The sequence below is a fragment of the Nycticebus coucang genome, chromosome 17 (assembly GCF_027406575.1).
Source record: "Nycticebus coucang isolate mNycCou1 chromosome 17, mNycCou1.pri, whole genome shotgun sequence".
Classification (NCBI taxonomy): domain Eukaryota; kingdom Metazoa; phylum Chordata; class Mammalia; order Primates; family Lorisidae; genus Nycticebus; species Nycticebus coucang.
In genome coordinates, this window is record NC_069796.1 from 15,496,200 (window position 1) to 15,508,643 (window position 12,444).

General features: G+C 45.9%; 1 long non-coding RNA gene across 1 annotated transcript; it reads left to right on the top strand.

The window, feature by feature from the left end:
• Positions 1-1,262: 1,262 nt before the first annotated feature.
• On the top strand, positions 1,263-4,937 carry LOC128568781 (uncharacterized). Its single transcript, XR_008375227.1, has 3 exons — positions 1,263-1,847; positions 3,119-3,161; positions 4,320-4,937. It is a non-coding gene; the product is annotated as an uncharacterized LOC128568781 (long non-coding RNA).
• The last annotated feature ends 7,507 nt before the right edge of the window (positions 4,938-12,444 follow it).

Sequence of the window (12,444 nt, forward strand, 5' to 3'; positions counted from 1 at the left end):
TTTAACAATTTTTTTTTTTTTTTGAGACAGAATCTCAAGCTCTCACCCTGGGTAGAATGGTGTGGCATCATAGCTCACAGCAACTTCCAACTCTTGGGCTCAATTGATCCTCTTGCCTCAGTTTTTCTATTTTTAGTAGAGACAGGCTCTCACTTTTGCTCAGGCTGGTCTCGAATTCCTGAGCTTAAGCAATCCACCCACTTTGGCCTCCCAGAGCACTAGGATTACAGGCGTGAGCCACCACACCTGGTCCATTAAAGCCTCTCATAACCCCCTGTTCTCTGAGTTTGCCATTGGCAGTTGCACCTCCCACACACCCACTGTCACAGTCCTTTATTGTACAGTTGGTGGCTCCTTGTCCCCTACAGAATCAAGTCCCAAACCATAACTTGGCTATTCAACTGGAGAAATATTGTGTTCAAGGGCCCAAACAGAAACCATGGTGCCCACTGAAGGACGCTCTTTCCTCCCACCCATCACGCCGCCTGCAAAGCCCTTCCTGGCCTGGCTCCCAGGTAGAACTCCCTTCCTGAAATCATCTCACACCGCACAGCTGGAAGCAGCCTTCCCCTCTCAGAAGCCTCTGGGACTTAGCTGTGTCTTTCAGATACCATTTAATCACTTTGGACTTCATAGAACATTCTTTCAGTCTACCCTACCTGGTTTGGCATCTCTTCTTCTGGAAATCTCGAGGCAAATTCCCTGCCTAATCCATCTGTGCAACCTCACGACACCAAGCACAGTATATCCTTCACGTAGTCTCAAATGAATTAGTGAATTAAAGGAATAGATTAAAATCTTTAATGTGCGGAATAAAATGGTGAAACTAGTTGGAATTATTGAGAAACTTGACTCTATCTGAAGCAAGGCGGTCACATTACTTTCAGATACTTCAATGAGGCTGATCTAGTCTTGCCTTGTTCATATCTTTAGGGAACCTAGTCTAATGAATAATTCATTTATTATTAATATTATATCAATTATTCATACATACTTGGTGCTCCTGAAATACTTCCCAGTTCTTTGGAAATAGTGCCCTTTCCCCTGCTAAGTATTTTAATATTAAAAAGTAGAAATCTATTTTACACTATTAGTTTCTTGTTCATAGACAGTGCATAGATATTTCAGACCAACTCTTGTCTGAATGACCAACATCCATTCTGGGGAACACCAGTCCAGGGAGAAGCTCCATAAAAACAACACATTTTATGGTTAAATAATTTTAAGAGATACTGTATTCTAGTCCCTTACTCTTGGAGATTGTAAGATACTGGTTTTTCCAGGAATGGTTGTATTATTGGATTGCACAGTAGAAGGTTTTCCTTTTTATCGACATTTTGTCAATAAAAACAGGCTTCTGCTTCAATTTAGTCACCATCTATGGAGCCTCTGCTGAGGGTGACGCATCTCAGGCCTGGTACTAGGGATATAAGACAAGGAGGCTCAGACATTGTCCTTGCCCCCAGAATATACCTGAAAACAAAGCATGACAAGGCAGGGTGACAGGGCCCCATTGGTGTGGAGGCAGCTCATGGGAATAATCCCCTCTGTCATACACTGGCACCACTCAGAGAGGTGGCTCCATTTCTGAAGCTCCCTCCCCACTGCCTTCCCACGGGGGACAGAGAGCCCAGTCCCTGCCCCTGGCTGAGCAGCTCCACTCACTGCCACCTCCCACCACAGACTAATTGCAGACCTTCCATCTTCTCTTTCAGGCCTTCCCACTGGGTAATTTTAGGTTAAACCACATGAAATTGCCAATAGTCAACCATTTTTCTCCAACAACAGCAATTTCAAAAAGTTCAGCTGAGAGCTTCTTCCTTGGCTTCGGTGATATTTCCCACGAGGTAAGGGCCCACGAGGAGTTTGCAGAGAGGGGATGAGAGACCCACCCTCCTTGGGCTCCGGCATTCTATCTCTGATAATCTTCCACAGTTCTTTGCAAGCTGCCCCGTCAGGTAGGAGAGTCCCCAAGGCTCCACCTCACTTGGTCCTTACCTGCTAATACTCAGAGCTCAGCCACCCATGGTTTCAACCTGCCACTTCACAGAGAGCCCAGAGCCGACCCGGCCTCTCTTCCAGGACATGGCCCCACATCTCCCTCTGCCAAGGAGGTCTTGCCATAGATCATGCAAAAGGGAAAAGAATGTGGATGTGCTCCACCCTATGATAGCCCCCATGCCCCAGGGCGAGGGCTGGATGAACCAGCAGCCTCTAAGCCCCATCTCCTCCGACCCCCTTCTGCTGCAGACATGGCTGAGGCCCCTGCCCCTCCTCTCTTCTGAAGGGCATCATGGTTCCAATGTCTCTGTGTTCTTCATGCAACTCCTTTCATCAGTGACTGTCAGGCAGAGAGCAAATCTCTTTGTACCGATGGGAAACTGAAGAACCAGTAAATCAAACACCTATTAAGCAGAGCAGACAAGAGCTCTATTCAATACCAGTGCTCGAAAAGTGTGGTCAGCCTGGATTAAGGCCACGTGTGATGGTTCACACCTATAATCCCAGCACTTTGTGAGGCCAGGACAGGAGAATCACTTGAGACTAGGAACTCAAGACCAGCCTGGACAACATAGGGAGACTCTATCTCTACAAAAAATGTTTAAAAATTATCTAGGTGTGGTGGTGCATGTCTGTCATCCCAGCTACTTGGAAGGATGAGGTGGGGGGATTGCTTGAGCCCAGGAGTTCCAGGCTGCAGTGAGTTATGACCGTGCTACTGTACTCCAGCCTGGGTGACAGAGCAAGACACTGTCTCTTAAAAAAAAAAAAAAAATTATCAGCTTGGATGAAAAAAGAAAAATGAGTTAACAGCCAGCTTTCTTGTTGGTAATGGCGTAATTGTCATGGAATTAGGGTGTCCACCGCATACAACATGATGTGTGGGGCCCTGGGAGACAAAGGAAGAATGCGAGGCCTTGCCCGGGGCGTGGGGGTGGGCTGGGGGTGGGGGATGGGTTCCATAACCAAGTGAAGAAGTCCCATTGGACACAGCAAGCTATATTTCTGGCTTCAGTTATGAGAAGAATAAAATATTCTCATAGATGTGGTGAACACATTTTATGCAACGGATGCTTTTCTGAAGATACTGCATAATTCAAGACTAATTTTTCCATAGCAATAAATGTGAAGTCGGATGTATTCCAGGAGAACGTAAATCTGTAAGTACTATGTGTTTTTTTGTTGTTGTTTTGCTTTAAAGCTGCTTTTTATTTTCTTCAGGTTATTTTTAATATTTTGCAGAGCCTTTCTCCACATTAACAGTACATCAGAGTGTGTGGACAGGCTTTGTTGGGGCATTTGGCACATCTCACTTCCCTAGCTAAGATTTTGATTTTGGGGAACTTTTAAACCAACCTTAGCATGAGCATTCCTGCTCGGGGGCTTTTTGGATGATGTTGCTCTCAGAGACTTTTGAAAGACAATAAATTATATCGGTAAGGGTTAAAATAACAACAATGTAGTCTCCCAGATACTAACAAACTCTTTGGTAGGTGTGAACAATAATAAGGTTCGCAGACTGCAGATCCTGAGAAAGGACGGCGGCGTTTCTGTGGCCTCATATGTGGAAAAAGGGCAAACCATTTCCAAAGATCTCTGCCAGTCTTGGAATTATGAGATTTTTTTGATGGATTTAAAAAAAAAAATTGGAGAACTGACATTAATTCCGGTTTTGTATATACACGAGACTTTACCAATACTATTTTATCTGGCATGGCTTCAGGTTTGCACAGTGAAGATTTTTCTGGTACGTGGCCATGCTGTGATAACTAACGGGGGTCCCACAGGCCTGATAACTGGCACTGGAGACTCTGCAGGGGGAGGAGGAGCAGGGGCAGGGCTGCAGGGGAGGTTGGAGCTAGGGAACCACTGGCGGGGGGTCTCCTCTGCCAGCAATGCAGTGAACCCACCAAACTGCCTCTTCAGCCCTAACCACCCCCCCACCCCCCCACCGGGAGGATGACTCTAGGCTGTGTATTCCCTGAATAGTGCTAGGGAAGGGGTGCGTGCTCAAAGTGTTCCCTGGCCAGCAAGGTCAGTACCCCTGTGGGTCTTGTTGCAGGCAGCTCCCATCCCCTACTGCTGCACGGGGTCCCGGGTTGCTGCCTTCCTGAAAAGCTCCCAGGGGCCACACACACCACCAGCCCAGGAGCCACACTTTGAGTAGCACGGCTGTGGGGTGCTTTGAGGGCCCATCTCATCCCCCCCACCTGCCACTGCCTCTTTACTTGCAAGTGTCTAAATCCACTTTATTGGACAATTAAATAAAAACTTTAACACAGACTAAGCAACAGTGTCAGTGCTGAATCTTTCCACAGGACAAAATGACGGATGAATTGCAAAGAACTCTCCCTTTTTGATGGTGGAGAACTCTCCCCTTTTGATGGATGAGGACCCTGACTTTGACGTGGGAGACAGGGCAGAAAAAGGAATCTGGGTAAGCCCGGATCACTCTGGAAGACTCAACCATTCTTTGCAGGGCCAGCCGAGCGACACTGCCGCTCAGAAGGTCTCGGGTTTCACGCTGCCTTCGTTATTCAATATGTCTGACTTCATATAAAGAAGCTTTGTTTAGGGGGGTGAGCTAATTGAGCATCAAGGTATATGATATAAACCTTGCCCTCAAGGAATGTAATGTAATTTTTAACTGTTTCCAGAACAAGACTCCAGCAACTCTGAACCCTGTTCAGAAACCACAGCAGTTAGTTTTCTGTTTTTAAGTACTTTTTTACTCTGGACAGAGAAGTTGAAAATCATGAGGGAGTAGGCTTTCTTTTCCAAAAACCACAGGTCCATTACCTGTCAGAATATCTTCAGCTTCTTGGGGAAATGAGATGACAACTAATTTTCGCCTCGAATTCATCCTGGTCTTCACATAAAGACCAGTGGGCAACATTCATTGACAAAGGAGCTGTGTGTGGGATTACCAAGATGGATTTTTCTTCTTTAAACATTCCTTTAACTGTGGTTTCAATGATGTTTATACAATAAAAACATTCATTTTAGAGGACCAAATAGTCCCTGAACGGTTCCTATTGTGCACTGTATTGGTGGGGTAGAATAAGCTCATTATTCCCGTACGGTCAGGAGAGAGGAAAGTGATTAAACCTTTTGATAAGAAGATAAATGATAGGAAATCCATCTGAAAGCCCGCAAGTCCCCAACTTAGAGTTTCCACACTGAGCTAGCACAAAGCCTTCCTTCTGTGCATGGCGCCCTGAGCAGCCTCATCCTTCCGGCTGTTGGCCCACGTTGGCTGTGACACTCTCAGAGATTCACACCTGGGGCAGTCATGTTTCCTGAAAGCGGGACCCCAGAGACTAGGTCAAGCCCTTGTGATGCACAAACAATACTCAGCGCTCTTGAAATGATTTGTCCCATGGATGCTTCCCGATGCTGTGTGCATCAACGTGTCAGAGATTGTGTCTCATTCGCACAGTGGGAGCTTGGAGGAATTTGTTGGGTGAATGGATGGATGGACAGACTGGTGGAAGGCTGGGTAGAAGGAAGTTTATCAGACTTGAAAGAGGCCTTCATTGAATGCTTGGTCCTAGGCCAGACCTCTAGAGCTAGCACTAGTAATTGGTAAACTTGGACCTAGTCCTAGCCCTATCATTAGACTAGTAACCCTGCCCAACTCAAGATGGCACAAATCGCCCTCAGCCAGTGTTTTCCGGGGCCTCCAGCTCCCAAGTCCCTCTCCCTCCCTCCCAGGGCCTGGCAAAGCAGCGTGTGGACGTCCAGTCCTGAGTTTCATACCACTACACAATCCCTCCATTTATGTCAGAGTCCACCTGCCTCCCCCGCTGTGCTTTTGCCCTTCAGGTAAGACAGTGATGAGGTGATTCCACCCGGGACTGGCCAACCTCCAGGATGAACCAACTCATGTGTCATTGAAGCTTCAAAGTTTTGTGGAGCAGGGTTACAGATTTTTAAAAGTCTTGTTGCCATTTCCCTGGGGGGGAAAAATAAATCTTTTCTTATGTATGAGTAAATAAACAAAAGAAAACCCTCAAACTTCACACTAGACATTCTATTAATGCTCTTGATCTCTTGTCTGACAAATTAATATCTTCGTCACTTCCACAAGCCATATTAAGCTCTTCACTTTTGGATTAATTGTGATAGGCTGTCAGAACTCCAGAGAGCATTGAAGAATACATTTGAGTCTGTTGCCAGCTTGTTCTAAATTTTGTCTCACTCATTTGAAAGCAACGTTACTTTGTAATCCTGAATCAGGAGTTTATCAAATTAGAGCTTTCTCTAGTGTCAGAGTAAATTAGAGCACACATGATTTTTTTGAATAATACTAATAAAATGAGGCTGATGGTTCCATTTGCTGTCTTGTGTATGAAATGATATTGTTTACACGAGTTTATTTTTAGCAAGCTCTTTATCTAGGAGTGCAAGATAAATTTAGTGTTTGAATCCCAAATTTATCATATTTATACTGGCTAATAAAAATTTTAAAAGGTATCTATGAATGAAATTACTTAAACTAAAAGTTGTAATTCCTAAACCCGGCTTTGCCATTTCCTTACTGGTCCTTTGTCCAGAATGGACATTTGTTGTTGCTATTCATCTGCCACCACCCTTCCTATCTTTAAGGAGCAACAGCTCTTTCCTGCTCACAATCTTCAATTCCCTTGAAGCTGATCTTTCCTCTAGCCCTGGGGACATTAGGAGTCATGGTGATTAGTTCAGCCCTGGACAATGCAACTTAAACTAGGCCAGTGAAATTCAGTCTGTGACTTCTTCGGGATTACTGAGAGGCGGCTCAGTCATTTTTTCTGGGGCTGCCCAGTGTCTGGACTATAAAGCTTCCGATGGCCATTTTTTGTCACCTATTAGAAAGGCAAATACGTCGCCAGGGAATGAAGAAAGACACTTTGGAGACATTAATTGAGCACCTGGATACAGTTGCCAGTTTTTCAAAGCTCTAATTTGAGCAACTCATGATTCAGGATTACAAAGAAATGTTGGTTTTGAATGAGTGAGACAAAATTTAGATTCTTGGACTTTTCAAACATATGAGTTAATCAATGTCCCCCCTCTTCACGTTTTTTCTTTTTTCTTCTCTCTGTCCCTCCCTTCATTCTGACCTTCCTATTTTCTGTTTCTGGCTTAGCTTTGTCATTTGCAACTCAAAGAACAGTGGACTTTGCAAATGCCTTAACCTCTCTGAGCTTTAGTATATAACTGATAAAAGGAAATAAATACACTTTTAGAAGTGTATTTGTTCTGGAACACCAACTCAGTGGTCAAGGACAGGGAAGAGACCACACTTCTCCAAACCTTTCTCATTGCCATCACGGGCTGTCTCAAGTGTTCAGCTGGATTAGTGAGTCGACTCACTGCTTTGGCCAAGTCAGACTTACTCCAGAGGGTATCTCAGTCATTGCTAACACACTGCAGTTCCTGAAGAGTCTGTAACTGGCACCTTGATTGGCCTGAACTTGGTGGAGCACAGGCAGAAAGCAGTTTTATTCTTTCTCATGTGGACCATTTTTCCTCACTCATGGGATGAATGATCAGGCAAATCCCAGGGCTTTTCTTGGCATTCTTAGATAATGAAAAGTTCTCTGGTCACTTTAAGTTATAAGAATAGTTTTATTTCAATAATGAAAATATCTAGTCTGCCCTAATAATTAAAACTTGAAACTTAATCCAAAAGTTAAGTCTTCTTCCTCCTCCCAGCTTGGGCCTGAGCAATAGGGTAGGAAGAATGGCTGGCTTCTTCCTGGTTCTCACCCTGCCTTGCCCTCCCCTCCTCCTCCCCCTTTATCAGGCTGCTGCTGGCTCCAGCAGGGCTTTGAGATGGTTGGGGAGTGGGGAAGGAGTAGGAAATGTTGCTGCATTTCATCGCTACCTATTTGGTTGGTCCCATTTCCAACAGAGACTTTATGGTTGGTCTCTATGGAGGACATTCTCTTCCTGAGGAACTTTCACTGTAATGGACATCACCTTCACCCCTCCAGTCGCTGAACACTCAGCAGTCCCCTTGGTCCTCCTGGGTCCCATTTCCCCTCCCAATGGTCCATGTGAGTCATGTTTAAGATTTTGCTGGCTTGGCACCTGTGGCTCAAGTGGCTAAGGAGCCAGCCACGTACACCTGAGCTGGCGGGTTCAAATCCAGCCCGGGCCAACACACAACAATGAAGGCTGCAACCAAAAAATAGTCAAGCATTGTGGCAGGCACCTGTAGTCTCAGCTACTTGGGAGGCGGAGGCAGGAGAATCATTTGAGCTCAGGAGTTGGAGGTTGCTGTGAGCTATGATGCCACAGCTCTCTACACAGGGCAACAGCTTGAGACTCTGTCTCAAAAAAAAAAAAAAAAAAGATTTTGCTAAGCCAGCTGGGCACAGTGGCTCACACCTGTAATCCTGGGAGGCCAAGACAAGTGGATTGCCTGAGCTCAGGAGTTTGAGACCAGCCTGAGCAATAGTGAGACCACCCACCACCCGACTCCCACTCCCCCGTCTCTAAAAATGGCCAGGCTTTGTGGTGGGCGCCTGTACTCCCAGCTACTAGGAGGCTGAGGCAAGAGAACCTCTTGAGCCCAGGAGTTTGAGGTTGCTGTGAGCTATGACACCACGGCATTATACCAAGGGTGAAAAAGTAAGACTCTGTCTCAAAACACCCCCCAAATGCCAAGATTTGGCTAAGCCAGATCCCTTCCCATGCCCCCACATCTACCGTTGTAGATGTGTAATGAGCCCTCAGCCTGCTCTCTTGACCCTGCCTCCCAGGCTGCTTCATAGGCCTGTGGCCTGTTCCCTCCTGCAGGTATGAGTTTGATCCCACGTATTCCAGGGCCACAGGTCCAACTTCAAGTGATTCCTTTGAAGCCCCTCTCAGCTGCATCAAATGGAGGGCAGTCACCCCTCCTTCCCAGCCCCAGTGCAGGGAGAGCGCACCTCAGAGCACATGCCCAACACTCTCCAAAGAAAGTCACGAGAGCCCTCAACCCTCATCCTTTTACACCCTCCAGGCAGACAGTGGCAGAGGACAAACCTTCACAGTGGCTGGCACAGTGCTCTAGCACTTCCCTTTGGATGGGGGCTTCCTTGGCTTCCTTGTTCACTGATACTTAATAATTCCCATTTAACATCCTAGTCCATGCCTTGTGGTCTATGTCAGAATTTTCTAGTTCTACTTCCATGGTAAGTGGAATGTTCTTGGTGGAGGCCTCTACCATCCACTGTGGGCTGGGAATAAAAGTCACTTGCCCTTCTACAAAAGTCTTCATTCACATGCCTTGCTCCTGTGTCCATTTGGTGGATTTCAAACACATCTGATGGGACTTCAAGCCACTCTTGCCGGGATCTTGAATGGTTGTTTATATTTTAACATAAATTATTGGTCCAAACACCTTTGAACTCAGGCTCACAGAAGGATCTCAGAAAGGTTAAGTAGCTCATCCAACGTCACACAGCAAAACCATGGCCAAAACTTGGAGTGTGGCCACCAGTCCATTGCTCTACACCTTGCAAGCTCCTTCCTCAGTTCATTATTATCTGTTAAAATGCATCCCATCTCTCATTTTGCACACAGCAGCCGAGATGTCTGTGGATTCATATTAAACAGAATGCAAACATTTCCCGAATTCATTTCCATTTCCATTTCCAGCTCTGAGGAGGTGTTAACTTCAGAGTACCTCACTGATCATTTTTCCTCCAGCGGCAATAATTGTTTTGAAGAACTTGACACACATTTCACCAGGGCTCAGTGCTACTGAGCAGGCAGGGAGCGGTAAGAACTGAATTGTATTCCAAGAGCCAAATTTGCATTGTGCAGCACCTCCCGAGCAAGCCAAACACTCCAGCCCCATTAACAGTAATGATAGGTGTGCACTGAGCTCTTCCTTGTTGCCAGAAATATATTTCATCCTTTGGGAATCTGTTCCAATCCTTAGCCCTTCTGTACACCCAACCTCCACAGCATTTGCTCTGTAATTTATAAGAGATGTGTGTTACACCTGGGTGCCTCCAAAAATTTAAAATAATTTAAAAGATTTCAACACCAGCCTTAAATTAAAGCTCCCCAAATCCCTTGCCTGACGAGTGTAATTAAACTCAGACTTACACAGGTGAGTCTTTTATTGCATGCTGGAGATCAGGAGGCCTGGGCTGGGTCTGAGGGAAAAGCAATTCCAGAGATTGGAGGGAGAGAATGATTCTTCTGCAGGCAGCCTAGCATACTAAGGGCGGACCAGAGAGTTTGTAGGTAAAGCTTGCGCTCCATCATTCCATGACGCTCTGTGTGAGTAACAGACATCGTCTTATTCATCTTTCTCCACCCACCAAAAGGACAGGTGTTTTTACTTTCTATTTAACACCATGGCTGGCAAGGTCCACATCAACTTGCCCTCCAGCTTCTTAGCAGAGCAGGATCCTGAAGGAAGCAGTCTCTTCCAGCGCAGGGCCTGTCTGCTTGCTCAGCCATGGGAGTCTTCATGTGCAAAGCCCTTGAGGCTGGGATCTGAATAATCTGCTAAAACATTTATAACAACACTTCCCACGTCACCTTAGGTTTTATTTTCTAGAGCAGTTATTTTTAAGCCTAAGTCCCTGGAACCTTAGGATGTTATGAAAACCACCGATTTTGGAGTTAGAAGGACCCAGATTTGAATCTTGGTTCTACCAGTTGCTGAGTGAATGGCCTCTGCAAGTTCCCTCACTTCCCAGTCTCAGCTTCCTCACCAGAAAGGTTCAGGTGGATAATGATGCCCCATCCTGCAGTAGCTGTCTTGACAGTTAAACATAATATTTGTGACTCTGCCTGGCACCAGGCTGGACACTTGTGAGCCTGGAGCGTTTCCCTACCTCCACAGCACAAGCTGGCCAGCTTCACAGGATGCTGCGTCACTTGGCTTACACTTTCCTAAGGTGGAAAATTATTCCATTTGTTCCCTTATTTCCAAATCCAAAAGGGAAGTTTGCTCTATAAGCTCCCAGGTAAATATATCCTTGTGCTTTGGACGATGAAAGTTGGGATTCTAGAGAAAGAAATCACTCTAGGCAATAAACAAAAAGATGAGCTTAGGACGTGAGTGATCTAGTTGATGATTTTAACTGTGTCCTTGTGTACCTGAAGGCTTCCCTCGGGAGAGACCCCGGAGTCATGCAGTCCCAAAGGGCAACTCCTGGGCTGTTGAGCGCTGGAAGTCTGGCCAGTCCAAACTGAGATGTCTGTAAGGGACACACACCAGATTTTGACGACTTCTACATAACTCATTGAACATTTTTATATCGATCATAGGTTAAAACAATAATATTGCAGACGTTGGGAAACATCAGAATGCCAACCTCAGGGTAGAGGCAGCTCAGGGTGACTGGACTTGGAAGGTGTTCCTGGGCCCATGGTGACTCAAAGACCTTGGGCAGGGGGCTCAGAAAGTCCTTTCCTGAGTCTTCTTCCTCTTGCCATGACCAGTGACCAGCCTCTCTCCTTGTTTCCTGTTTATATTGGGGGTGGGATCAGATTGTCATTTAGGAAAACTTTTCCACCAGTCAAAAAAATTGCCTGTCTCTGGTCAGGCAAATGGCTTTTAGCCAGTCAGCCATGCTTGTATGGGAAAATATCAGCTGTGAGATTCAGATCAGCCACCTGTGGTCAAAGAAGTGCCTGGGTACATTCCTCCTCAGTGACCGTGACAGGGACCAGCCCCTGATGCCTTGTCTAATACAGTCAGTGCTTTTAGAATACTTGTTAAATTAAACCCAGTTAATTGAGACCAGTTTCTAGGTCTGATAGTGAAAAGTGGCCTGGAGCATCATAAATAAGTCGTTTACATGTGGAGTGGGGATGAAGGAGGATAGAGCGATGCCTTGGAGATCATGTACTGAATCTAACCTCCCTCAGCTCTCTTCCCACTTGCATCCAACTGCTTTTGGATTCTGGACAAAGTGGTGCTGAGAGGAGCCTGGGTGAGACTTTTTCAGAATGAGTGAAAATTACACCGCTGCAGAGAGGGCCCTTGTTAGGGACTGAATTGTATCTTTTCTAAAATTTGAATGTTGAAGTTCTAAACACCAGTACTTTGGAATGTGACTATATTTGGAGATAGAGTCTTTAAAGAGGTCATTAAGTTAAAGTTAAGGTCCTAGGGTGGCTCCTAATGTAATGTGACTGGGGTCTTATAGGAAAGGGAGACTAGGACACTGAGACACGGGGGAGGCCGGGTACCACTCAGGGAGAAGACGGCCGCCCACAAGCCAAGGAGAAGGCCGGAGAAGAAACCAGCCCTGCTAAAGCCTTCATCTCAGACTTCCAGCCTCCAGAATTGTGAGAGAAAAGTGTTCTGTTGTGTAAGTCACCCCATCTGCGGCACTTCATTCTGACAGCCCTTGTAAATGAATACTACTCCCAAAGACGAACTTGCCCCAGGTCCAATTTTTCTGCCTGCTCAGCTGCCTGGGCTGCAAACTTGTGATTGATGAA